Raw genomic sequence first — 24,052 nt, 5'->3', positions numbered from 1 at the left:
TACTCTTCCTCCTGTAGTAGACGTTCGCGCGGACAAACACACACACACAAACCCCCTTCTTTTCCCCTTCCGTCCCCCTCGCCCCCTCCTCCCCGCTCCCAACCATTCACGTAAACACACTAAACGATCCGTCCACAAACACCAAATCTACAACTTACAAAAAGTAAACAGCACCACCAATAAAACTCACGTCAGCCAATCAAGAAATCCTCTACTTCCTCACCAAACGCCACGGAATGAAGTACACAGGTAATAAAGTCATCAGACCAAAGGGTTTCTGAATGCAGGGGAGAACAATGTCAAAACAGCTGACACGAAAGGGTTATAAAATAATATACCAAATGATCACATTCACACCATACATACATAGATATACATCTACATACATACCATACATACATTGAAATACGAACGAGCATGCATACGTACACAAATACAAAAATAGATATACACACATATGCATAATCCACAACCGAATATTCCACATACAATTCCTCATCGCAATAAATCTCACTTAGCGAATTCACTCCAAACAACACGATACAAAATGGGTTACCAATGCCCCACAATTTACGCGTCGATAACTGCCGCTTGTTTATGTATATAAATATTGCTGATACCATTATCTTCACCCTATTTTTATTTATAATTTTTTTTGGGGGGGCAGTAAGGGCGTTTTGCCGATACCTCAAAAAGAGCAAATCAATTCCAATGGGCAATTCGCACCCACGCCGGGCGGATGATGGGCACCGATCAATCACGCTAACAGTTTCTAAATATATCCGGGCACGTGTCGGGTGGGGGGAGGGGGCTTAGGAGAGAAAGGGTGGAAGGGAACGAGGCAAAGAGGAAGGACTGAGAGAAAAGGAGGAGAGAAAAGAGGAAAGAAGAGAAGACAAGACTGTAGATACATAGATAGATACATAGATAGTACAGATATATGTAGAGAGAGACCGCCGCCACAAAGATCCCTCACAACCAAAACGTCTGCATCTGCAAGCAGCTTCCCTCCATCCGCGGCGCCTCCTACTCGTCTGCGGCATCAACAAGAAAAGGATAACGATGCCAAAAAAGGAAGCCAATCATAGAGACGAAATTCGCATGCAAAGATAATGAACTCGTGACCTCTATTACTTTTTTGACTTGGGAGGGAAAGGAGGCAGGTGAATGGCAAGGGAATGCCGAGTAGACAAGAAAGGCAAAATAATAGTGGCATGATAACAGAGGACAAGCGAACGAAATGAAGAGTGGAAAGAAAGAGGGGTTGTCGCTCCGACGAAAAAGGGATCCCAACTAGATAGTATATATGTACATGTAACCACTTGTCGGGATAAAAAAGTCTGTCTCTCGCACAGACACACCGACAGAGAGAGAGAGACGCAACAAACACACAGAGACACACTGTCTCTCTCTCTCTCTCTCTCTCTCTCTCTCTCTCTCTCTCTCTCTCTCTCTCTCTCTCTCTCTCTCTCTCTCTCTCTCTCTCTCTCTCTCCCCCTAGTGCCACATCCCCCCCCTCTTCCCTCGCTGACACTCGGGGTCAACCTCGAAGAAGAACCACCGTTACATTCGCTCGCTCGCTCGCTCGTGGGGTCACCAAGGTCACGACACAGGCAAGCACGCATACACGCACGCACGCATACGAAGGCATGACACTTATCTTTCTGTCGCCGTCGATGTGGATTTTGCAACGGAACACATACCTGTAGAGAGAGAAAAAAACAAACATTAATACACAACATAATGGACGAGGCATATAAATTATGAAATCGTATCATTAGTCACAAGTAATTACAGGGGTTGGAGCTGTTTATGCGAGGCATCAACAGACCAAAGTATTCACACCTCGCCCGTTAGGAAAAGTGGGAATATCAGTGTGGAATATATGAGGACGAATGTTAGTGGGTAGTGATGGCGGATGCGTGTGGGTATGTGAGTATGTATGTATGTATGTATGTATGTATGTATGTATGTATGTATGTATGTATGTATGTATGTATGTATGTATGTATGTATGTATGTATGTGCGTGTGGGTATATATGTATGCATGAGCGTGTGGATATGGATGTATGTGTGTGTGGATATGTATATATATACGTACGTACGTACGTATGTATGCATGTATGAATGTATTTATGTATATAAGTGCGTGTGGGGATTTCTACGCGTGTGGATGTGTAAGAATGCGAGGCGTACACGCGCGCACGTCGTCTACGCCACACGGAAGGAGCCGTGAGAATCCACAGACGCAGGACGCCCCGAGGCTGCTCCGAGATAAGACTCGACACTTCCCCGACCTTTCCCTCCGCTTTATCTCCGCCCCGTGTCCTTCTCCTCTTCCTCCTCCTCTTTATGTTCCTCCTCTTCTTCTGTTGTCTTCCCCCTGTCCTTTTTTTTCTTCTTCTTCGCCTTCCTCTTGTTCCAACCACCATCATCGCTCGCCTTGTTTTTATCACCGCCATCACTACTATCATCACCTCCCTCATTCTCTTATCATTATCCTCCTCCTCTTCTCCACCCCCCCCCCCCCCCGACAAAATCTCTCGACTCTCCTCCTCCACGAAAGACGATGATCCCGAATCATCCCTAATCCCAACCACTCTTTAAGAGCCACATTGAAAAAAACAAAAACAAAAACAAAAACCCTAATCACTCTTACAGCCACAATAGCCACAATATCCACGCCATCCGCTCCCCACCCTTCTAATCCACCCTCGCCGGATCCACCTCCTCCACAGCAGATTAATTCCTAGTATTTCTTCCTCTCTTATTTTTCGAGGCGAGAGAGAGAGAGAGAGAGAGAGAGAGAGAGAGAGAGAGAGAGAGAGAGAGAGAGAGAGAGAGAGAGAGAGGTGAGAGGAGATAGGCACGGTGAGATGAGGATGAGTATGAGAGGAAGAGAGGAGAGAAGAGAACACAAAAAGTAAAAGCAAAAGAAAGAAAGAGAGAGACAGTTCAGAACACCGCTAATCGCCCGCGGAGATTCAAAAACAAGCAATCACTTACGGGGAGTGTTTAGCGACAGTGAGGTAACCCGGACAAACACCTACCTCCCCCCCCCAACCCCTCGGTCCATCATCCCCACCTCCTCCAGCCTTGTCCCCCCCCTCCCCCCGCCCCCAGGGACACGATCGACGGACCTCCAGCTGGTGAGAGAGCGACGGAGGTAAACAATCCCTTGTGCGAGGTCCCTCTCCCCCTTCTTTAACCTTCTGTCTCCTCTCCACTTCTCTTTCTCTTTCTCTTTCTCTCTCTCTCTCTTATTTCCCCGCTCTCTCTTCTCTCCCTCCCTCCCCCTCTCTTTCTCCCCCTCTTCCCCTACTTACCGCAATCCACCCATTTAACCAAAAAAGACCATTTACACACAGGCAATAAAAATAAAAAGATAAAAATACCCCGGTACTCCCACCCACCCACACCCACCCACCCACACCCACCCACACCTACACCCTTGAGAACACTTGCAAAGACGCTCTCCAAGAAACCCACACGAGGTACGGGCTCCGCCTCCGCGGCCCAAAAGGTACGAAAAAGCGGGGCGTCACGGCGGGCGGCGCGGGCGAGGAAAAGAATGGGACAGGTGCTTGCGAAGAGGGGAGGGGGGAACTGGGCAGGTGCTCGAGAGGAGAGCGAAATGAGAGGCGAGGGAGATTACAACACGACGCGAACATACGTATAAACATTGAGAAATTAAATAATAAACAAACATCCGTAAAAAAGAAAAAAGTTTGCATGCCCTGTCCTCCACGCGCAAACATTACACGAAAAATCTCTTCCGACTGCTTGCATGCTTGCTAGTACCACCCGCCCCTGTCTATCAGTCTGCTCCGCTTTTCTATCAGCTAGTGCGTCTGTCTGTCTGTCTGCGTCTGTCTAACTATATCTGTCTGTCCGTGTGTTCGTGTGTATGTTTAGCTAAATCAAAAAGTGTGAAAGTATACAAGCAGACGAGCATGCGCGTCCGGGCCTGCTTGCCTGCGTCTGCTCCATCTGACTACCTCGATACTCACGCATTCCTTCCGAGGCACGAAAGTCGCTGAAGTATAAACAACAACAAAAAACAAGAGATAGCGTGTGAAGCGAAAGAGTGGGAAGGAGGAAGGGGGAAGGAGGAAGGGGGAAGGGGGAAGGGGGAAGGGGGAGGGGGAATGGGAAGAAGAAAGGGGGAGGGGGAGGGGGAGAGGAAGGGGGAGGAAAGGAGGAGAAAGACGGAGGGAGGAAAGGAGGAGAAAGACGGAGGGAGGAAAGGAGGAGAAAGACGGAGGGAGGAAAGGAGGAGGAAGACGGAGGAAGGAAAGGGGAAGGAAGGAGGAGGGAGGAAAGGGGGAGGAAGGGAGAAGGAATAGGAAAGGAAGGGTAAGGAGAGAAAAGGGAGGGGAGAATGGTAAGGAGTCAAAAGGAAGGAAGAAAGGGGAGAAGGATAAGAAGGGGAAAAAAGGATGATATAAACCGAAAGAAGAAAGGGGCAGGAGCAGAGGGTGAAGGGAAGGGAAAAGAGAGAGAAGGAAAAGTAGAAGCAGGGGGGAGGGGAGAAGAATGGGAGGGGGAGGAGAGGGGGAGGGGGAGGAGAGGGGGAGGGGAGGAGATTATAGGAAAAGGCAAGCTGGTGTCCGGTAATACCCCGGTCGCCCCGGTACCGTCCCGGTGCGTTCCTTACCACTTGACCTCCAAGTCTGAAGTGGGAGGGGGAAAGGGAGGGGGTAGCAAGGGGGGAGAAGGGGGAGGGGGAGGAGAAAGAGGGGGAGAAGGGAGAGGGGGAGGAGAAAGAGGGGGAGAAGGGAGAGGGGGAGGAGAAAGAGGGGGAGAAGGGAGAGGGGGAGGAGAAAGAGGGGGAGAAGGGAGAGGGGGAGGAGAAAGAGGGGGAGAAGGGAGAGGGGGAGGAGAAAGAGGGGGAGAAGGGAGAGGTGGAGGAGGAAGAGGGGGACAAGGGAGATGGGGAGAAGAGAAAGGGGGAGGAGAGAGAGAGGTAGAAGGGGGAGGAGGAGGAGAAAGGGGGGTAAGGGGAAGCGAGGAGAAAAGAGTGGACTGAGATAAGGAAAACAAAGTTGAAAATATGTGAGTAGAAACAGGAAAATAAGAATAACCAGGAAAATACGTGTTCGCGGTAAAATTACCCATCAGTCACATCAAACTCAGCCGTTAAAATCGCACCAATAAATAAAGCACACGACGACGTAAATCATACCCATTCTCCATAGCAGTGAAAAGGCAGCGCTATGAAAATAACGTTTGATGCTTATCGTAAATTCTTCGTATTTCACACAGAACTGTAACCGGCGAGGCAGAAAAGCTGGAAGGGGGGGGGAGAAGGGAGGCAGAAAAGATGGAGGGGGAGGAGGGAGTCGGAGGGGGAGGGGGAGGGGGAGGAGGGGGGAGGAGGGAGGCATAGGGGGAGGAGGGAGGCGGAGGAGGTGGAGGGGAGGGGGAGGCGGAGGAGGCGGAGGGGGAGGGGGGAGGAGGGAGGCGGGGGAGGAGGGGGTGGGAGGAAAAAGTACTGGGGGGGATGGTAGCAGGTAGGCCTATAAAGTCAGCACAATACAAACAACCCCGAGGAACTGTAAGTTGGGTCGGTAATGGAATTGTGGGAAACAAGCAAGGCTGTGCTTGTGCGGGGGCGGACAGCCGGCGCGGGGGGGAGGGGGGGAGGAGAAAACAGGTGGGAAGGAGGGGAGGAAACAGGCGGGAAGAAGGGAGACGGGGAGAGAGAAAAAGGGCGAGGTAAGAGGCGAGGAAGAACATGAAGAAACAGAAAGAGAAAGAGGAAAGGGAAGTGAGTGAGGGTGGGAGTAGGTATAGGAAAGAGAAATAGGGAAGGGGGTGGGGAGAGGGAAGAGGAGGGGAAGGAGGGCGGAGGGGGGGAAGCCGGCCTCAGGGAAAGCCGGTGGCAACTTTCTAAAACCAACCAAGCACGCGCCCCTCCACCGGCCGCTGCGGACGGCCGCCGTGCGTACGAGGGACCTGTGCCCACCGCGGCAAATCGCGGGAGCTTCTCCATGTAAGTGACGGAGAGAGGCAAAGAATGAAAAAGAAAGAAAGAAAAGAAAAAGGAGAGGAGACGAGAGGAGAGGAGAGAGGTGGGGAGAGGAGAGGTCGGGAGAGAAGGGAGGAGAGGAGAGGTGGGGGGAGAAGGGAGGAGAGGAGAGGAGAGGAGAGGAGGGGAGAGAAGGGAGGAGAGGAGAGGGGAAGGGAGGAGAGGAGAGGAGAGGAGAGGAGAGGAGAGGAGAGGAGAGGAAAGAAGAGAAGAAGCCGAGAGAGCGAACCCTAAGAAGAAACGAAAAGAAAGGAAAATAATAAGAGAAAAAGCAAGAGAGCCGGCCCCCCGCCCTCCCTCCCTCCCTCCCTCTGCCACTGAGCGTCCTCTCATCCTCGCCCCTCATAATGAGCAGTGAGGAGCGAGGTGTGTGAGACGAGGTAAGTGCTTCAGCCACTTGACCCGCTCCTTGCACTGCTCGGCGCGGCGGAGGTGAGTGCCAGGTGAACCCCGGCAGTGCCCGCATCCGCCCAGCCGCCACCCCCTTCCCCTTCCCCTTCCCCTTCGTTTCCCTTGCCCTCCTGCTTTTCTTCCCCTCCTCTCCCTCGCTTGGCCTCCCTGTCTCCCGTCTCCATCGCCTCGCCTCTCCCTCCTCACTCTCCCCCCAACTCCCTCCCTGTCCACGCCATCCATGATCTTTCCTCCCCCTCTCCTCCTCCTCCCTCGCGCCCTCGTCCTTCCCCAACCGCTCCCTCCCTCATCCCAGGATAAAGAAAGTTCTCGCCCGTCTCCTCCCCTTCTATTTAGAGCGCGATAACCATCAGAGCGTTCCCGGCAACCTCCGCCCTTAACCCATACATCGAGACGTCTCGGCAGACACGCCCATCCCACGCCCACGCCACGGGGGTGCCACGGCCCGCGCCCTTTTTCTCCCTCGCGTCGGCCATACGTCGTGCCAGCTCCGCAGAAGCACCCTCCAACATGCACAGCAGACAAGGCGGACAGACGGGCAGGCGCAGGCGCAGACGCACGCACACACACACACACACTCGAGAGCTAAAATAATCATGATACGAGCAAGCAAACACTAGCCGCGTATTTTTTTTTTTTTTTTTCATATGGAGAGACCGAAAATTGAAAAAAAAATAAAATAAGAAAGAAAATAAAAAAATACAATATAGTTCACCGTTGACGGTCTTTTAGGCCCTGTTGACCTCTCATGACCCAAAACCTGGAGTCTCCCTGGCGCCAACATGACAATGCAAGCGAGCGACCTTGCTGCCGCCTAGTGCGAGGGGGGGGGGGGCAAGGGAGGGCCAAAGGGAGGACGATAGATGCGGGGGAGAGGAGGAGGGGGGGAGGGGGGAGGAGGGAGGAGAGCGGAGACGGAAAGGAAGAGGATGGAGAAGAGGAGAAGAGGAGAAGAGGAGAAGAGGAGAAGAGGAGAAGAGAGAGAAGTTAGGAAGGGAGAGAGGAGAAAGGAGGAAGAGAGAAGAAAGGAGGAGGAGAGGAGGGCCAGGTGGAGGAGGAGAGGAGGGCCAGGTGGAGGAGGGGAGGAGGAGGAACAAGGAGGAACAAGAGGTTACGGGGTGAAGGCGCCTCCCCTCCCCCCCCCCCCCCCCATCCTCCCCCATCTTCCTCCGACCGTCACTGTTAACGGTAAAGGCCAGTAAAGTCACCCTCGGATCATCTACTTGCCATTGTTGTAGTTGTGGCGATAACCCAAGGCAACAATACTCAACCGCCTTCCTCCTCTACTACGCCTTGCATACCTTTCCACTGCCTCTACATTGTCTTCAATCATTGTCTATTGTCTATTATCATTATCATCTTTGTTATTATCATTATATTTATTATCATTATCCTTTAAATATTATCATCATTATCATAATAATCATTTTAATATTATCATCATTATCATTATAATCATTTTAATATTATCATCATCATCATCATCACATTACCTATAACCCTAACTGTTATCATCACTGCCACCACCACCACCCACGATTATGATCATCATACAGCTACACTGCCATAAAACCAATGACCTCCACGTACGCTTACTATCATCATTCCTATCACCATTACCATCTTCACCATCAACTTACAGCGGGATGATGCGGACACCGCGGCATCAAAAACAGTTACGAGGATGTGATAAAGCCGCAAAAATAGCACGAAAAGCCAAGCCAGCACAGCCACCGACGGCGGCGACGTGGCGGACCTCTGACTCGCAGTGAAGAGCAAGACGAGACGGAAGGGGAATGGAAGGGCGGGGAAGAGGTAGAAAGAGGTGGAGACAGAGGGAGAGAGGGAGAGAGGGAGAGAGGGAAAGAGGGAGAGAGGGAAAGAGGGAGAGAGGGAAAGAGGGAGGGGGAGGGAGAGGGAGAGGGAGGGGGAGGGAGAGGGAGAGGGAGAGGGAGAGGGAGAGAGGCAGAGGGAGAGGGAAAGAGGGGGGAAGGAAGAAGAAATGGATTGAGAAAAAGAGAGAAAGAGAGAGAGAGAGAGAGAGAGAGAGAGAGAGAGAGAGAGAGAGAGAGAGAGAGAGAGAGAGAGAGAGAGAGAGAGAGAGAGAGAGAGAGAGAGAGAGAAAGGAAAAGAACTAATCCAGGGAAAGAGAAAGACGAGAAAGGGAAGGGGGGAAGGGGGGGAAGGGGAGAAGAGGAAAGGGAAAAGGAAAAAGCAGGGCAACGTTCCTGACAGGTGAGATGATGGATTACAGCTGTGGTTGAGATGCTTCCTGCGGGACACCTTGGCCAGGTCAAGTCAGGTCATACGCGCACGCACGCACTCATACACGTCACCGACCTGGGCATCAAGTAACTTAACCCCACCCCGCCCCCGCCCCCACCCACCCTCACTCCATCTCAGTCAACCCCCCACCCCTTTCACCCTACCCCGGGATATGGTAAACAGTTTACCGCTAAGGAGCACCATTTACCATTCCCATCATAACACACGGGCCATTCCCACCATGACACACGCACCACCATACCACCGCAACACGCCTTCACGCACACACGAATGCACGAAAGCAAACAAAGGAGACAAACCACCCATAACAGAAACGACAACGAATTCACGTTATCCAGACTACTACTACAACATGTTCACCACAGAAGAAAAAAAAAATACGTACCCGTGCTACTCTGGGAAAAAAAAAACAGAAAAAGAAAAATAAGAGAAAACATTTCAACCCCTGTCCTCTAAATCTGAAACGAACTCAACGCCGAAACAATTTCAAGCCTTTTCACAGTCAACAATTCCAAAATCACACAAACACAAACACAAACACACACACACACACACACACACACACACACACACACACACACACACACACACACACACACACACACACACACACACACACACACACACACCCTTCCCCTATTTTTTAATATGTCGACCTGAATCGTCCAATAAATTCCGAAGGGAAGGGAAAGTGAAGGGGAAGAGGGGGAGATAAAGAAGGGGAAGGGAAAGGGGAAGGGAAAGGGAAAAAGGAAGTGAAAGGGGAATGGGAGGGAGAGGAAAAGGATCGAGGAAGAAGGGAAGGGAATGAGGAAGTGGAAGGTGTGCGCGCAAAAGGGGATATAAAGGAGATAGAGTTAAAGTATGCGCATGGGGGAAGGAAGGAAAAAAAAGAGACCGAGAAGAAGGAAAGCGGAATAAGAGGAGGGTGCAGAAGAGTGAGAAGAGAGAGACAAGGATAGAGGAAGGAGAGCATAAGAAGGGCAGGGGGCACCTCTCTCTTCAATAATGCTATCAATTTATGTCTGCTCGGCATGAGAAGGGGAAGAAGTGAAGACCGGGGTTTAAAGGGGCGCAAACAGACAGACCCAGACAGACAGACAGACGTGATTCCCTGGCGTGTCAGCTATTGACGGATTCTTTGGCAAACGTCGCTCTAGGTGAGTCACCGATAACCGGATGGAAAATGTTTCAGGCATTCGGTACACACAAGGGAGAGACGGAGCAAGGGGATGGCAAAAAGAATGGAGAAAGAGGGGAGAGAGAAAAACAAGAAGGCGAAAGATCACTAGAGCAGAGTGAAAAAGAGATGTGATGGGGAGGCGAGTGATGCGTGATGGACGTGTGAGAGGAAGAGGAAGAGAAAGAGAAAGAGAAAGAGAGAGAGAGAGAGAGAGAGAGAGAGAGAGAGAGAGAGAGAGAGAGAGAGAGAGAGAGAGTGTGTCAGCAAGGAGTAGTCCCACGTGGCTGGGTGTGGCTGGGAGAGTTAACATACTGCACACGGCGCCTAGCACTTGTCTCAAACAACGATAAAACACGCGCACACACACAAAACAAAAACAATCTCAGTACAATAACATAAAACGAATCCAAAAACTCACAAAACGATATTAAAATGAAAGAGAGAAAAAAGAGAGAGAGAAAAGAGAGAGAAAAGATAAAGAAAAAACAGAAAGAGAGAAAGAGAAAAAGAGAAAGAGAAAGGGAGAGAGGGGGAGAGAGAAAGAAAGATAGAGAAAGAGAGAGAGAAAGAAAGATAGAGAAAGAGAAAGAGAAAGAGAGAAAGAGCAAGAAAGAAAGAAAGAAAGAACGAAAGAAAGAAAGATATATATATATATATATATATATATATATATATATATAGAGAGAGAGAGAGAGAGAGAGAGGCGCGCGCACTCCCAAGCCAAGACCGAGGGAACGGCTTGGCTGGGTTGGGTCGGCTCGTCTTCTTCACACGCCGCCGACAGGACAAACAAATGGCTTTGGGGCAGACCTGGTAAGCGTTCATCGTGATGCCTGCCTTTCTGATTCCCATTCTCCTTATTTCCTCCTCCGGTTTTCTCCCTTTTCTCCTGCTTTCCCTCCTCCTCTTTATCTTAACTCATCCCTTCCTCCTGTACCCATCTCTCTCTCTCTCTCTCTCTCTCTCTCTCTCTCTCTCTCTCTCTCTCTCTCTCTCTCTCTCTCTCTCTCTCTCTCTCTCTCTCTCTCGTCCATCCCCCTTTCTCCTTCCTTCTAAAGGGACACCGGGTGAAGGCAAGGGTCCTGAGAGTACACAGCAGCGTCCTATCGACAGGGTAATGGAGGACTTCTGCTGGGGAAGTAAGGGGGGAGGAGGAGGGGGAGGAGGAGGGAGGAGGGGAGGAGGGAGGGGGGAGGGAGGAGGGAGGAGGGAAGGAGGAGGAGGAGGAGGAGGAGGAGGAGGAGGAGGAGGAGGAGGAGGAGGAGGAGGAGGAGGAGGAGGAGGAGGAGGAGGAGGGAGGAGGAGGAGGGAGGAGGAGGAGGGAGGAGGAGGAGGAGGGGAGGAGGGAAGGAGGAGGGAAGGAGGAGGGAAGGAGGAGGGAAGGAGGAGGAGGAGGAGGAGGAGGAGGAGGAGGAGGAGGAGGGATGGAGAATGTGGAACAGATTAAAAAAAAAGAGTAAAGTGATAGCAAAAGAAAAGAGAACTAGAAAACAAAACAAAAAATAGAGTTAAGAAAAGTTGAAGAAACAGACACCTATCTGCCACCAAGCTACCCAGCAGTATCGTCACTTGAAGTGCACGCGCTAGTATGTGATGAAGGAGAAGAAGAAGAGGAAGAAGAAGAAGAAGAAGAGGAAGGAAAAGAAAAGAGAGAAAGATGATGAGGATGAGTATGTACAGCGAGAAGAGGAAGAAGAAAAAAAGGGAAGAACAACAAGAAAGAGAGTAAGAAGGAGAATAACAATAAGAATACGGGGTTACATATGTGTGAGGTTGTGGGTTGGCGAGGAAGGTGTCGGTGGTTGAGGGCAAGAAAGTGGTTGGAGGGTTGCTGAGTGGGGGAGGGCAGGGAGGGAAGAAGAGGAGGGGAGGGAGGAGGGAGGAGGGGAGTGGGGAGGGAGGGAGGAGGAGGGAGGAGGGGAGGAGGGAGGAGGGGAGGAGGGGAGGAGGGGAGAAGGGAGGAGGAGGGAGGAGGGGAGGAGGGAGGAGGAGGGAGGAGGGGAGGAGGGAGGAGGGGAGGAGGGAGGAGGGGAGGAGGGAGGAGGGGAGGAGGGAAGGGAGGAGGGGAGGAGGGGAGGAGGGAGAGTGGAGAAGGGGGGAGGGGGTGCGACTTGGCCAGGTTGGGGTGACGGTGGCGGCCTCTGGGATTCGCTGGCCCACGCCGGAGCCTACCTACCTGACGCCCAACCGATTTTGTGCACAGGGAAAGTCAAAAATATATAAATGAACAAACGAAATGAAAAAAAAAAAAGAACAAACGAAGAGACACAAAATAATAACAAATGGACAAACGAAAAGAGAGAAAAAAATGAACAAACAAAGAGAGAGAGAGAGAAAAAAAAAGAACAAACGAAAAGAGAGAGATAGAAAGAAAAAAAAAAGAAACGAAAAGAGTGCACAACACGGAAGTACGTTACAACCCCCCCCCCCCCCCACTTCACTCACACTACATCGTTAAGTAGATAATAATGCAACCATCCATCTACCAATCGATCGTCCTCATATAAGTGACTCCCAACCTATACCAGTAACAAATGGCAGTCAATAAATAAACAAGGAAACAATAAATACAGGTATAAAGACAGAGTGAATAAGCAGATAAATAATGTACAAAAATAAAGAACATGCATTTATATAACAAGCCAGAAAAACGACCTTCAGGAACGCAACACAACACTTTTCCAAGCCAAGCTCCAACCCTCACACCCCGAACAAACAAACCAATAAAAACAAAGAAAGCAATGATAAATAGGACATGACGAAGAGCGATAGTGAGACAATTGACGATTGATAATTGATGATGGTGAGGATAATGATAACCAACAACAAGGCCGGTAACAGTCGCCGGCGTATTCTATCCATACGACCTTCTTTACCCCTCCCCCCCCCCCCCCCCACCACCGGCCATCCTCTCTCACCCCTTGCCCGAAATGAAACCACGCGGCTCCCTCTTCCCTCTCCTTTCTCTCTCCCTCTCTCCTTCTCCCTTTCCCTCTCTCCCTCTCTCCCTTCCCCCTTCCCCCTTTCCTTTCTGCCCTTCACCCCTCCCCTTCCCCCTTCTAATATCATTCCCTCATCCCTTCTCCCTTCTCGCTCTCCTGCGGCCTCTCCCTTCCCTCCCTATCTACCTCTACATCTTCCCCACCTCCTTCCCCATCTACCTCTCCATCCCCCCTCCCTCCCTCCTTCCCCATCTCCCCCTCTCCCTCCCTCACAAGATTTATTCGCCCTCATGGTGGCTCCTCTGCCCAAAATGAGCCGCATTTCGGGCGCTTCCGGTCGCTGTAAGAAGGGTGTAGAGAGCAGGGGAGGAAGGAGGAGGGAGGGGAAGAAGGAGGGAGGAGGGAGGGGAAGAAGGAGGGAGGAGAGAGGGGAAGAAGGAGGGAGGAGGGAGGGGAGGCAGGGAGGGAGAGAGAGGGGAGGCAGGGAGGGACAGAGAGGGGAAGGAGGAGGGACAGAGGGGAAGGAGGGAGGGGAGGATGGAGGGAGAGAGCAGGGGAGGCAGGGAGGGAGAGAGAGGGGAGAAAGGAGGGAGGAGGGAGGAGGAAGGAGGGAGGGGATGGAGGAGGGAGGGGAGGCAGGGAGGGAGAGAGAGGGGAGGAAGGAGGGACAGAGAGGGGAAAGAGGAGGGAGGGGAGGAAGGAGGGAGGAGGGAGGGGGAAGGAGGGAGGGAGGGGGAAGGAGGGAGGGAGGGTGAGGAAGAGGGGGAAGGAGGAGAAGGAAGAGAAGGAGATAGGTGAATGAAATGAAGACGAACATGGAAGTTAACGGGATACTGAGTAAAGGAAATAAAAATAAGAAGAATGAAGTAGAAGAGAAAGGAGAGGGAGAAGACAAGGCAGATGATAACAACGAGAGAGAAAAATAATTGAAAAAAACAAAAATGAGTAAGCGAAGAATAATAATGATAAAGTATATATGAAAACTCGCAAAAGATAACAAATATCGAAGGAAATATGAAAGTAAATGGATAAGTGTACAAAAAACAAGACCAAATGAAGGGAGAAACCAAGCGGAAAAAGACATACAAAGAAAATAATGAGAGAGGAGAGATGAATGGGAAACCAGCACACAATGAGAAAAAGAAACAAGAAAAAACAAAGAAAGGAGAAAGGAAAATTTACAAAGGGGAATTGTGGGAGGGACGGGGAAAATATACAAGCGAAAGAACATTTCAAGAACAAGAAACAGAGAAGAGAAAAGAGAGAAAAGAGAGAGAAGAGAGAGAAGAGAGAGAAGAGAGAGAAGAGAGAGAGAAATAGAAAAAAAAAGAAACAGAGCAGTCAAATTAGCCAGCATGAACAAACTTGCCGTCACGCCTTCCTGCCCGAACTGCCACACATCTGGCACCGCTAAACTGCCCCCACCCCCCCCAACACACACACTTCTCCACCACCCCTTTCCAACTCTTAGCTCCTCCACCTTCCCCATGTTTCCACCGCCCTTTCCCCCCCCCCCACTGTTTCTATCGTCTTCTCCCTCTCCCTCTCCCTCTCCCTCTCTCCAAGCTCTTACTTCTCCCTCCCCCTCCAAACCGCATCTTCCATCCCACACTCCCTGTCCCTCCCTCCCTCCCTCTCTTCTCCTCTCCCTTTTTCTTACATTCCCCTACCCTTCCATGCTTCCTATACCCTCTCCCCCTTTCTCCCTCCTTCCGTCCCCCCCCCCCCCCAAGAGGCAATCACCACCTCCAGGAGGCCAGTTCGCTGCCGCGCTTGACCGCCTCTGGCCTCGTTTGCCTGGCCTCTTATCGACTCGGAAGGTTAACGAGTTTAAGGATTTGACTTGACCCGAAAGAAACTCGAAACACGTGACACGCTACCGCTAAATCTCTCTCATTCTCTCTCTCTCTCATTCTCTCTCTCTCTCTCTCTCTCTCTCTCTCTCTCTCTCTCTCTCTCTCTCTCTCTCTCTCTCTCTCTCTCTCTCTCTCTCTCTCTTGTTCTGGAAATCTTATTTCGCATGTATATTTTTCTCCGTCTCTCTCTCTCTCTCTCTCTTTCTCTCTCTCTCTCTCTCTCTCTCTCTCTCTCTCTCTCTCTCTCTCTCTCTCTCTCTCTCTCTCTCTCTCTCTCTCTCTCTCTCTCTCTCTCTCTCTCTCTCTCTCTCTCTCTCTCTCTCTCTCTCTCTCTCTCTCTCTTTCTTGTTCTTGAAATCTTATTTCGCTTGTATATTTTCCTCCATCTCTTTCTCACTCTCTCTCTCTTCCGCATTTCTTTCTCTTGTTCGTGCATTTTGGAACCGGACACGAGAGCTCATGTTTTTTTCCTGTGTCTTCTGTAACATCTTCATATACGAACGATAGTCAGTCGTGCCAAATGTGAGGATAAAAATGTGTGTGTGTGTGTGTGTGTGTGTGTGTGTGTGTGTGTGTGTGTGTGTGTGTGTGTGTGTGTGTGTGTGTGTGTGTGTGTGTGTGTGTGCGTGCGTGCGTGTACGTGTGTAAAATAACGAAATCAAACGTCTTTCCCAGACTCCTCCTTACCCCGTGTCCCAGGACCTGGCCAAACACACGGGGCACCCTAATGAGGCGGGGAAGCTGGCACCCTCCGTGGGCACGGGCACGGGGATAGGCCTACACTTATGGCACCCCCGAGAAAGGAAGAGAGGGGGAAGGGGAGGAGTAAAGTACACCCCCCTCCCCGTTTCACCCTAGCCCCCAATGTGCTTTCCGACCCTCTATCCCTCCTGACCTACTTCGGAGACGGGCTTCCATTGGGGAGCGGGGGGGGGGGGGGGTACTCGTGCCAAGAAAAGTCGTTCGCCCAACGTAGGGCCAAAGAACTTTCGAGAATTTCGAAAGCCAGAAAGAAGAGACTCATCCGCCTAGGGAATGGAAACGAAAAATATGTAACCAAAAATAAAAATATAAACAAACCAAATCAAACATTTTCAAAGGCTGAACCGAGAAACAGAGGGCGGCTGAGCGCGGGAATCACAAGCAAACAAGCGAGACAACCCTTACGCCGTTCCCAAGGTGTATCATTTACCTTGCAGGGTGTGAGTGAATGTGGAGGGGGAGAGGGAGAGGGAGAGGGAGAGGGAGGGAGAGGGAGGGAGAGGGAGGGAGAGAGAGGGAGGTAGGAGGATAGAGGGAGAGTGAGAGGGAGAGGGAGCGAGAGGGAGAGGGGAGAGGGGAGAGGAAGAGAGAGGGAGAGGGGAGGGAGAGAGAGGGAGAGGGGAGGGAGAGAGAGGGAGAGGGGAGGGAGAGAGAGGGAGAGGGGAGAGGGAGGGAGAGGGGAGAGGGAGGGAGGGAGGGAGGGAGGGAGAGGGGATGAAGGGTTAGAGAGGGAGAGAGGGAGAGAGAGGGAGAGAGAGGGAGAGGGGATGAAGGGTTAGAGAGAGAGAGAGGGAGGTAGGGGATGGAGAGAAAGGGAGAGGGAGGGATGTAGGGTGATGGAGAGAGAGGGAGAGGGAGGGAGGTAGGGGGAGAGGGAGGGATGTAGGGTGATGGAGAGAGAGGGAGAGGGAGGGAGGTAGGGGGATAGAGAGGGAAGGAGGTAGGGGGATAGAGAGGGAGGGGGATAGAGAGAGAGGGAGAGGGAAGAGAGAGAAATATCCGTAGGCTGATCTCTTCGCAGATCACCTGGCCATCCTTGGACGTGCACGCTGACAAAGGAGAGCATGTGCGCGTGGGCGTGTGGGCGTGGGCATAAAACTGTCGTGTACCGGTGGAGTCACACCGTCGCGAAACAGTAAACACATTCCCGATTGAAGGTCTGAGCGCTCCCACGTTCGAAGGCAGGAAGATACACAAGAAAACACGCAAGGAAATACACCTCACATGCACACAAACAAACAAACACACATACACGCACGCACGCACACCAAAACAACAATAAACACAGAGCAAGCAAACAACCACAAACAACAAACACACAAGCAAAAATTTTGAAAAAAAAAGAATCAGACGCCATGCTCCGGCGGCTGACGAAAGCACCCGAGAATATTTTCCAAACATCGGCACCATTGGACTCGAAGTCAGCTGCCTATGACTCCGCGCTATTTAAATCAGCGTCCAGGGAGGAGGCGGGGCGGAAGGGGGAAGAAGGGGGAAGAAAGGGGAAGGGGGAAGAAAGGGGAAGGGGGAAGAAAGGGGAAGGGGAGAGAAAGGGGAAGGGGGGAGAAAGGGGAAGAGGGAAGAAAAGGGGAGGGGGAAGAAAAGGGGAGGGGAAGAGAGGGTAAGGGGAAGAAAGGGGGAGGGGAAGAAAGGGGGAGAGGAAGGGGAAGAAAGGGGGAGGAGAGGAAGGGTGAAAAAGTGAAGAAAAAACGAGGGGGGAAAAGTGAAGAGGGAGAGAGGAAGGGGAGAAAGGAAGGGAGGGTGGAGAAGAAAAGGAGGAAAAGGGGTCAGAACAGGGGAAGGGGGAAAGAAGGGAAAGAAAAGAAGGGAAGGGAAGGGAAGGGAAGGGAAGGAGGAGAACAAAAAAGAGGAGGAAAATGAAAAGCAAAGGAAATACGGGGAGGGAGAGGAGGATGCAATTTCTAGAACGTAAAACGCCATTTCCCTTATTTATTTTTTCAGGTTTTCCTGTCGTATCCTGTACCGCGGTTAAGGATGTCCTAACTAAATAGGATCACATGTCCTTCTGCTCAGTGCTCCCATTTCCCGACCGCTTGTTACCCTAACCTAGGCCTATGTAACCTGCCGGGGTAAAAAGAAGGCCCATTAGCTCTGCCAAACTCGGTAAAGGTTAGGCCTCTCATTTTCTATCCTGCTTGTAAATACCATCACGGGCGTTGACGAACACACCACTTACCAACGGAATACGTGCTTCTGAACTTGGCTTTTTGCCTGTGTTTTTCTCATTCCTTGCCCTACATAGTAAGTTTCAAACAAGTCCATGCTCGATCACACACACTCACACACACACACACACACACACACACACACACACACACACACACACACACACACACACACACACACACACACACACACACACCTTTTCGCACGAAGGCCCGGGAGAAAGCTTTCGTGAGGGAACCATCATCCGCCAGCGTAACCTTGTCACGAGCCCCTCACGCACACGCGCACTTTGACAAATGTGGAGCGAGAATTAAAGGTCTTGAAAAAGACTGCCGTGTGACATACAGGATCATGGCCGCTGATTATATACTCACTCCCTTTCTCATATATTCACTCACATATTCTTTCTCTCACTCATATATATTCACTCGCTCTATATTTTCCAATTGTGCATTCATTCACTGTCATTTACTCCCACTCACCCATTCTCGCTCTCATTTTTCTCCCTCTCGCTCACTCATTCGCCCTCTTTATCTCACTGCTTTACACAACCATCGCGCTGCTCTCGATTCGTCCCGTCCATACACGCTGGCAGACTTGGGGGCAGTGAATGAGCGCCCGATTTGGGACTTTTTCCTCGGTGGCAAATCGGGTTCCCTCGCCCCTTCGCTTCCATGCTTTACACAAGTCCCCAGCGCCGAGAGGTTCCCAGCCGTGAAACCCAAACACCGCCGACGTACAGGCGCATACTTGTATATCCGTTTCACATTGCTTGACGTTCTTAAGGGGCAGAGGAAGGTAATGCTGCCGGGGCCTGGAGGGACACGGGCTGGTTGCAGGGGCGGGGAGGGAAGGGGAGGGAGGGAGGGAGGGGGGAGGAAGGGCGTGATGCCACGTGTAGCGTGTAGGTTGGCAGGTGTCCTCGACGGCGGCCAAGCCCACACCACTTCGTCAGCGGCGGAGCGGTTGCAGCGACGTGCAGTGAGCGAAAGCTTGGGACACGGCGAGCGCTGCGCGGCGGTGTTACGAGCGTGTTGCCAGAGCAGCGCCGTTTATAGCTTGGCAGGATGCCCTGGGGCCTTGGCTTCGACGTGACCAAGGGTAACGTCGTCACCGCCTCGCACCACCCCTGTTGTCCAGGCCGCCAGGTCACGGGTCACTCCCGAGGCCACGGCGCCGACTCGCCAGGGGCCTCGGCCAGGCCTCGAGGCGGGCTCAGCAGCGGCCGGAGGCGAGTGGCGGCCCGGGGCGGCGCGCAACATGACAAAACACGACAGGCGCCGCCTCCTCGCAGCCAGACGACGGAAGCTGCCGCCCCCCTCACACACCCGGGCTAAGAAAAGACCAGACACTCTAAACGTTTCGGTATGCAATGACAAGCACGCCTGGTAACGCGACCCCGCCATGCACGTCCCGAGAAAGCACGCATGACACCGTATCCATGCCACTGCCCTGCAACTGCCCTGTATCGCGTAGTCACCTTACACGACCTCACATTATGCCCACAGCCCCACACTCGCGCTGGCACAAGGAACGGCACTTGTCGCCGTGCCTTGGGAAGGAGCGGGCCATCCCGAGGCATCGATAGGGAAGGCGTGGGAGGAGGAGGGGCGTGTTTACATCAAGACCTGCAGGCGAGGGGAAGAAGCTGACAAGGTAGCGAAGTCAGACAGTACCTCCCGACCGCCCCCTACCACCCACCCACCCCTTTCTCCCCGGACCAAAAATCGGGGCAGTGCCTCCCCGCCACCCCCTCCCTCCCTCTCATTCCCTTCCTTGGCCCCAAAGTCAGAGCAGTGCCTTCCTGGCCGCCACCCCCCCCTCCCCTTCCCCCCCCAGACCCAGCGTGAGTACCTCCGCGTGGGTGTGAGAGAGTACTTATGGCAACCTAATGACTCCAGATGTGGATCGCTGGTAGCCGCAGCACTACCACCAGGAGGCTCCGGAACCCACACCCTTCCACCCTTTAACCCTCAGCAGTAAGGACGAAAATCCGGTGGCAATGCCGAAACAGCGGGGGAGGGAAAGGGGCTTGCGACTTGAGACAAAGAGGGCTCGGACAGGCATAAGCGAGCGATTGAGAAAAAGAGAAAGAGAGAGAAGGGAAAAGAGAATGAAGGTGAGAAGGAGAAAAGGAGGGGGTCAGGACAGGGGGGAGGGATTTAATTTCTTTTATATCGACTTTAAAAAAACTATATTACATTAGTTACAATGGGGGAGGGGAGTGGGGAGGGAATGGGGAGGGAGAGGGGAGAGAGAGAGAGAGAGAGAGAGAGAGAGAGAGAGAGAGAGAGAGAGAGAGAGAGAGAGAGAGAGAGAGAGAGAGCGAGAGAGAGAGCGAGAGAGAGAAAGAGAGAGAGAGAGAGAGAGAGAGAGAGAGAGAGAGAGAGAGAGAGAGAGAGAGAGAGAGAGAGAGAGAGAGAGAGAGAGAGAGAGAGAGAGCGAGAGAGAGAGAGAGAGCGAGAGAGAGAGAGAGCGAGAGAGAGAGAGAGAGAGAGAGAGAGAGAGAGAGAGAGAGAGAGAGAGAGAGAGAGAGAGAGAGAGAGAGAGAGAGAGAGAGGAAAAGAAAGGCGAGAGGGAGACCCACCAGCCCGCCACCGGAAGTAGGGCGTGGGTGGGTAGGGGGGGATCAAGTTACCCGGGGCACGAGAAGAAAGAGGGGGGAAAGGTGGGAGGGGGGTGGGGCGCTTGCGAGGGGACACGCTCTGCCCCCCTCAGCTGCCCCTTCGACGCAGCGGGAGGAGAGGAGAACCGTCCCCCCGCCCGCCGCCCGCCCGCCGCCCGCCGCCCAAGCCCCCAGGGTTCGGAGGGAAGTTCGTGCGGTGGCGACGCCGTGGCCGCCGGCAGGAGAGCCTCCAGCGCACCTGCATGATACCTGCTAGTGATTGGTCGGAAGTCACACGGCGGGGAGGTGGCGATTGGTCGGCGGGGCGGTGGGCGGCGAGTGTTCCGGATGGGCGCGCTTGGCCAGCCACGGGCGAGGGAGGGGGCGCCCCGGGGCCTGCGGGACCCCGCCACCGTGACGGGCCTTCACCTGTCGCCGTCACGCTCACGTCTGGCCTACACACCCGCACGCCCGCACGCGTCCCCTCGCCGCGCGACGCCCACCGCCCATAGCTCACGGCCTAACAGTAACTCGCTCTTGGGAAGCAACTGATTAACTCGCATGGACTCTTTAATTCGCACATCCCACTCACTCGGTAATGAGCCGAACCTCCGCTCCCTTGGCCAGCCCAACCTCAAGCTCAAACCAAAAAAAAAAAAAAATGCCTCAGCGATAAAAAAAGACAAACAAAAAACATTTCCAAAGCAAAATAGAGGCCGATCCTTCCCACCGCCTCGTCCAGTCCGCAACAAGCAAACGCCAAGACAAAAGTAGATCAGGCCAACGACCATTACAGGTCGGAGACGGTAATACAAGAACAAACTTCCGCGATGATGCTCAGCAGATAGGAACTAAGAGGGGACGGAGGGAGGGAAGGAGAGGGGGAGTAGGAGTAGGAGTAGGAGGGAGGGAGGGAGGGAGAGGGGGAGGAAGAAGGGAGGGAGGGAGAGGGGAGAGGGGAGAAAGGAGGGAGGGAGGGAGGGAGAGGGGAGAGGGGAGAAAGGAGGGAGGGAGAGGGGAGAAAGGAGGGAGGGAGGGAGGGAGGGAGAGGGGAGAAAGGAGGGAGGGAGAGAGAGAAAGGAGAGAGAGAGAGAGAGAGAGAGAGAGAGAGAGAGAGAGAGAGAGAGAGAGAGAGAGAGAGAGAGAAAGGAGAGAGAGAGAAAGGAGAGAGAGAGAGAGAGAGAGAGAGAGAGAGAGAGAGAGAGAGAGAGAGAGAGAGAGAGAGAGAGAGAGAGAGAGAGAGAGAGAGAGAGAAAGGAGAGAGAGAGAAAGGAGAGAGAGAGAGAGAGAGAGAGAGAGAAAGGAGAGAGAGAGAAAGGAGAGAGAGAGAGAGAGAGAGAGAGAGAGAGAGAGAGAGAGAGAGAGAGAGAGAGAGAGAGAGAGAGAGAGAGAGAGAAAGGAGAGAGAGAGAAAGAGAGAGAGAGAGAGAGAGAGAGAGAGAGAGAGAGAGAGAGAGAGAGAGAGAGAGAGAGAGAGAGAGAGAGAGAGAGAGAGAGAGAGAGAGAGAGAGACCGAGACAGACAGAGATAAGTACACTTGTGGTCCAATCAACAAGAAGTTCATCCTGCTGCTTGAAAGAAAAGGACCCGTCTACAATTGGCGGCGGAGAACAAACCTCCAACAGCCCAATGACACTACAGGAGAGGAGGGGGGGGTAAGTAAGGGTAGAGGAGTGGGGGGGGGGCGGGGAAAGGAGAGGAGGAAGAAGGAAAGGAAAGAAGGAAAGAGAGGAGGAAGAAGGAAAGTAGGAGAGGAAAACAGAGGAGGGGGGATGAGGAGAAGAAAGCAGAGGAGGGGGAGGAGAAGAGGGAAGTAGGGGAGAAGAGGGAAGTAGGGGAGAAGAGGGAAGTAGGGGAGAAGAGGGAAGTAGGGGAGAAGAGGGAAGTAGGGGAGAAGAGGGAAGTAGGGAAGAAGAGGGAAGTAGGGAAGAACAAGAGGGAGGGGAAGAATAGTGGGGGGGGGGGGGGAAAGTGAATGAAAGAAGGAAAAGGAGACGAATCGAGGGTAGAGTACTTATTATTATCGAGTAGGAGAGAGCCCCGTAGTCTGGCTGCCTCTCCATCGATATCACACCGACATCGGACAGACGACATACAAATACCCACCTACCCTCTCGCTATCCCTCAGCTCTCCTAAATCATTTTTTACACCTTAACTCCTCATGTACAACCACATACTGGCCTACCTTACCCTACCTGCATCTTAATTCGCGACATCCTCGAAAACACCCGTAGCCTATTCCGGGCCTCCCCCAGCCTACCCTCACGTGCCCCTGCATGCCCTACAGTCCCTTACCGCACCCCCCCCCGCCCACCCCCGGAACGTACCCTACACGCGCAGAGAATGCCCAGCCCTCGCCCAAGGAATGCATTTGGTGTCCTAGTCTAGACGCAAAGAACGGAGGATTTGATGAGGATGGGGGGGGGGGGGGGGCGAATCGGTGGCCGTACGAGTGTGTTTGTGTTTGAGAGAGATCAGGTGACGGAAGATAAGAGCGAAGGGGGTGGGAGATAAAAGCGTGTGTGTGTGTGTGTGTGTGTGTGTGTGTGTGTGTGTGTGTGTGTGTGTGTGTGTGTGTGTGTGTGTGTGTGTGTGTGTGTGAATGGGAAGGATGTCCTCTTGAGAGTACCTGGCGACACCGTGCTAATGATAGCGTGATGGACAGTCCGCATTGATCCTAGGCCAGGTAGGGCCCAATCGATATCTCGCGACCCTAGATGGTGTGGCCCTTCCACAGTGCTTCCTGTAGACCGGGGCCCACTCTCATTCACCCACCCACTCACCCACTCACTCACTCATTCATTCGCCCACTCACATTCGCTCACATGTGTGCACAGGAAGTGGGAGGGAGGGTAATTGAGGACGTGTGTAAGTGTATGTACGTGCGTGAGACTGTGTGTGTGTTGCTGTGCGTGTGCGTGTGAATGAGTGAGTGTACAAGTCGACATAACTTGTGTGCAAACGCTTCTATAAAAATGTACATGTACATGTACTTTAGCAATGGTGCCTGCAAGCCCTCCCCATCCCCCGTGCATGCGAGCGTGCGAGAGCATCATGCCCTTCCCGGCCCGTCGCCTCCCCGGGGGCCGGCCAGACTGCAGTCGCCGGTAATGTCAGCCGCATCCCGTATTCCGCGCGAGGAGTCGGTCCGGCGGCCATTAAAAATACAAGGAAGAAACGTTACACCGCGGAAGCCACCTCTTGATTTACCGCCGCGTCGCCTGAGTGAAGGCAATAACAATACGTCTCGAGATCAAGTAAAAGGGCTCATGGATCCGACGGTTAGCTTTTCGTTTGAATACGTGATTGCTGAGGAGGAGGAAGGATGGGGAGGGAGAGGAAGACAGGGAGGGAAGGGAGAGGAAGACTGGGAGGGAAGGGAGAGGAAGACAGGAAGCGAAGGGAGAGGAAGACAGGGAGGAAAGGAAAAGATGGGGAGAGAGGGAGGGAAGGAGGAGAGAGGGAGGGAAGGAAAAGATGGGGAGAGAGGGAGGGAAGGGGGAGAGATGGAGGGAAGGAAAAGATGGGGAGAGAGGGAGGGAAGGGGGAGAGGGGGAAGGAAGGAAAGGGGTAGGGAGAAGAGAGGGGGACGCAGAGGGAAGTGGAAGGGAGATGAGAAGAAGAGGGGGAGAGGGGAGAAAGGAAAGGAGAGAGGGGACAGAGGAGGGAAAGTGGATTGAAGAAAGGGGAAAGGGGAAGAGGGAGGAAGGTAAGAAAAGAAGACGAGAAAGAAGAAAACGGGAAAGGGAGGAAGGGTGACACTACAAATTATCAAAACTTAAAAAAGA

The 24,052-nt window shown here is 52.6% G+C and overlaps 1 protein-coding gene across 3 annotated transcripts in view; it reads right to left on the bottom strand.

Moving 5' to 3' along the window:
- LOC125047480 (protein spitz-like) overlaps nt 1-24,052 on the bottom strand; it is a 72,326-nt gene that overhangs the window by 27,919 nt on the left and 20,355 nt on the right. The gene's annotated exons all lie outside the window — the stretch shown is intronic.

Source organism: Penaeus chinensis, chromosome 41, assembly GCF_019202785.1.
Source record: "Penaeus chinensis breed Huanghai No. 1 chromosome 41, ASM1920278v2, whole genome shotgun sequence".
NCBI classification, from domain to species: domain Eukaryota; kingdom Metazoa; phylum Arthropoda; class Malacostraca; order Decapoda; family Penaeidae; genus Penaeus; species Penaeus chinensis.
The sequence above is the reverse complement of the archived record's forward strand: the minus strand, read 5'-3'. Positions and strand labels throughout refer to the sequence as shown.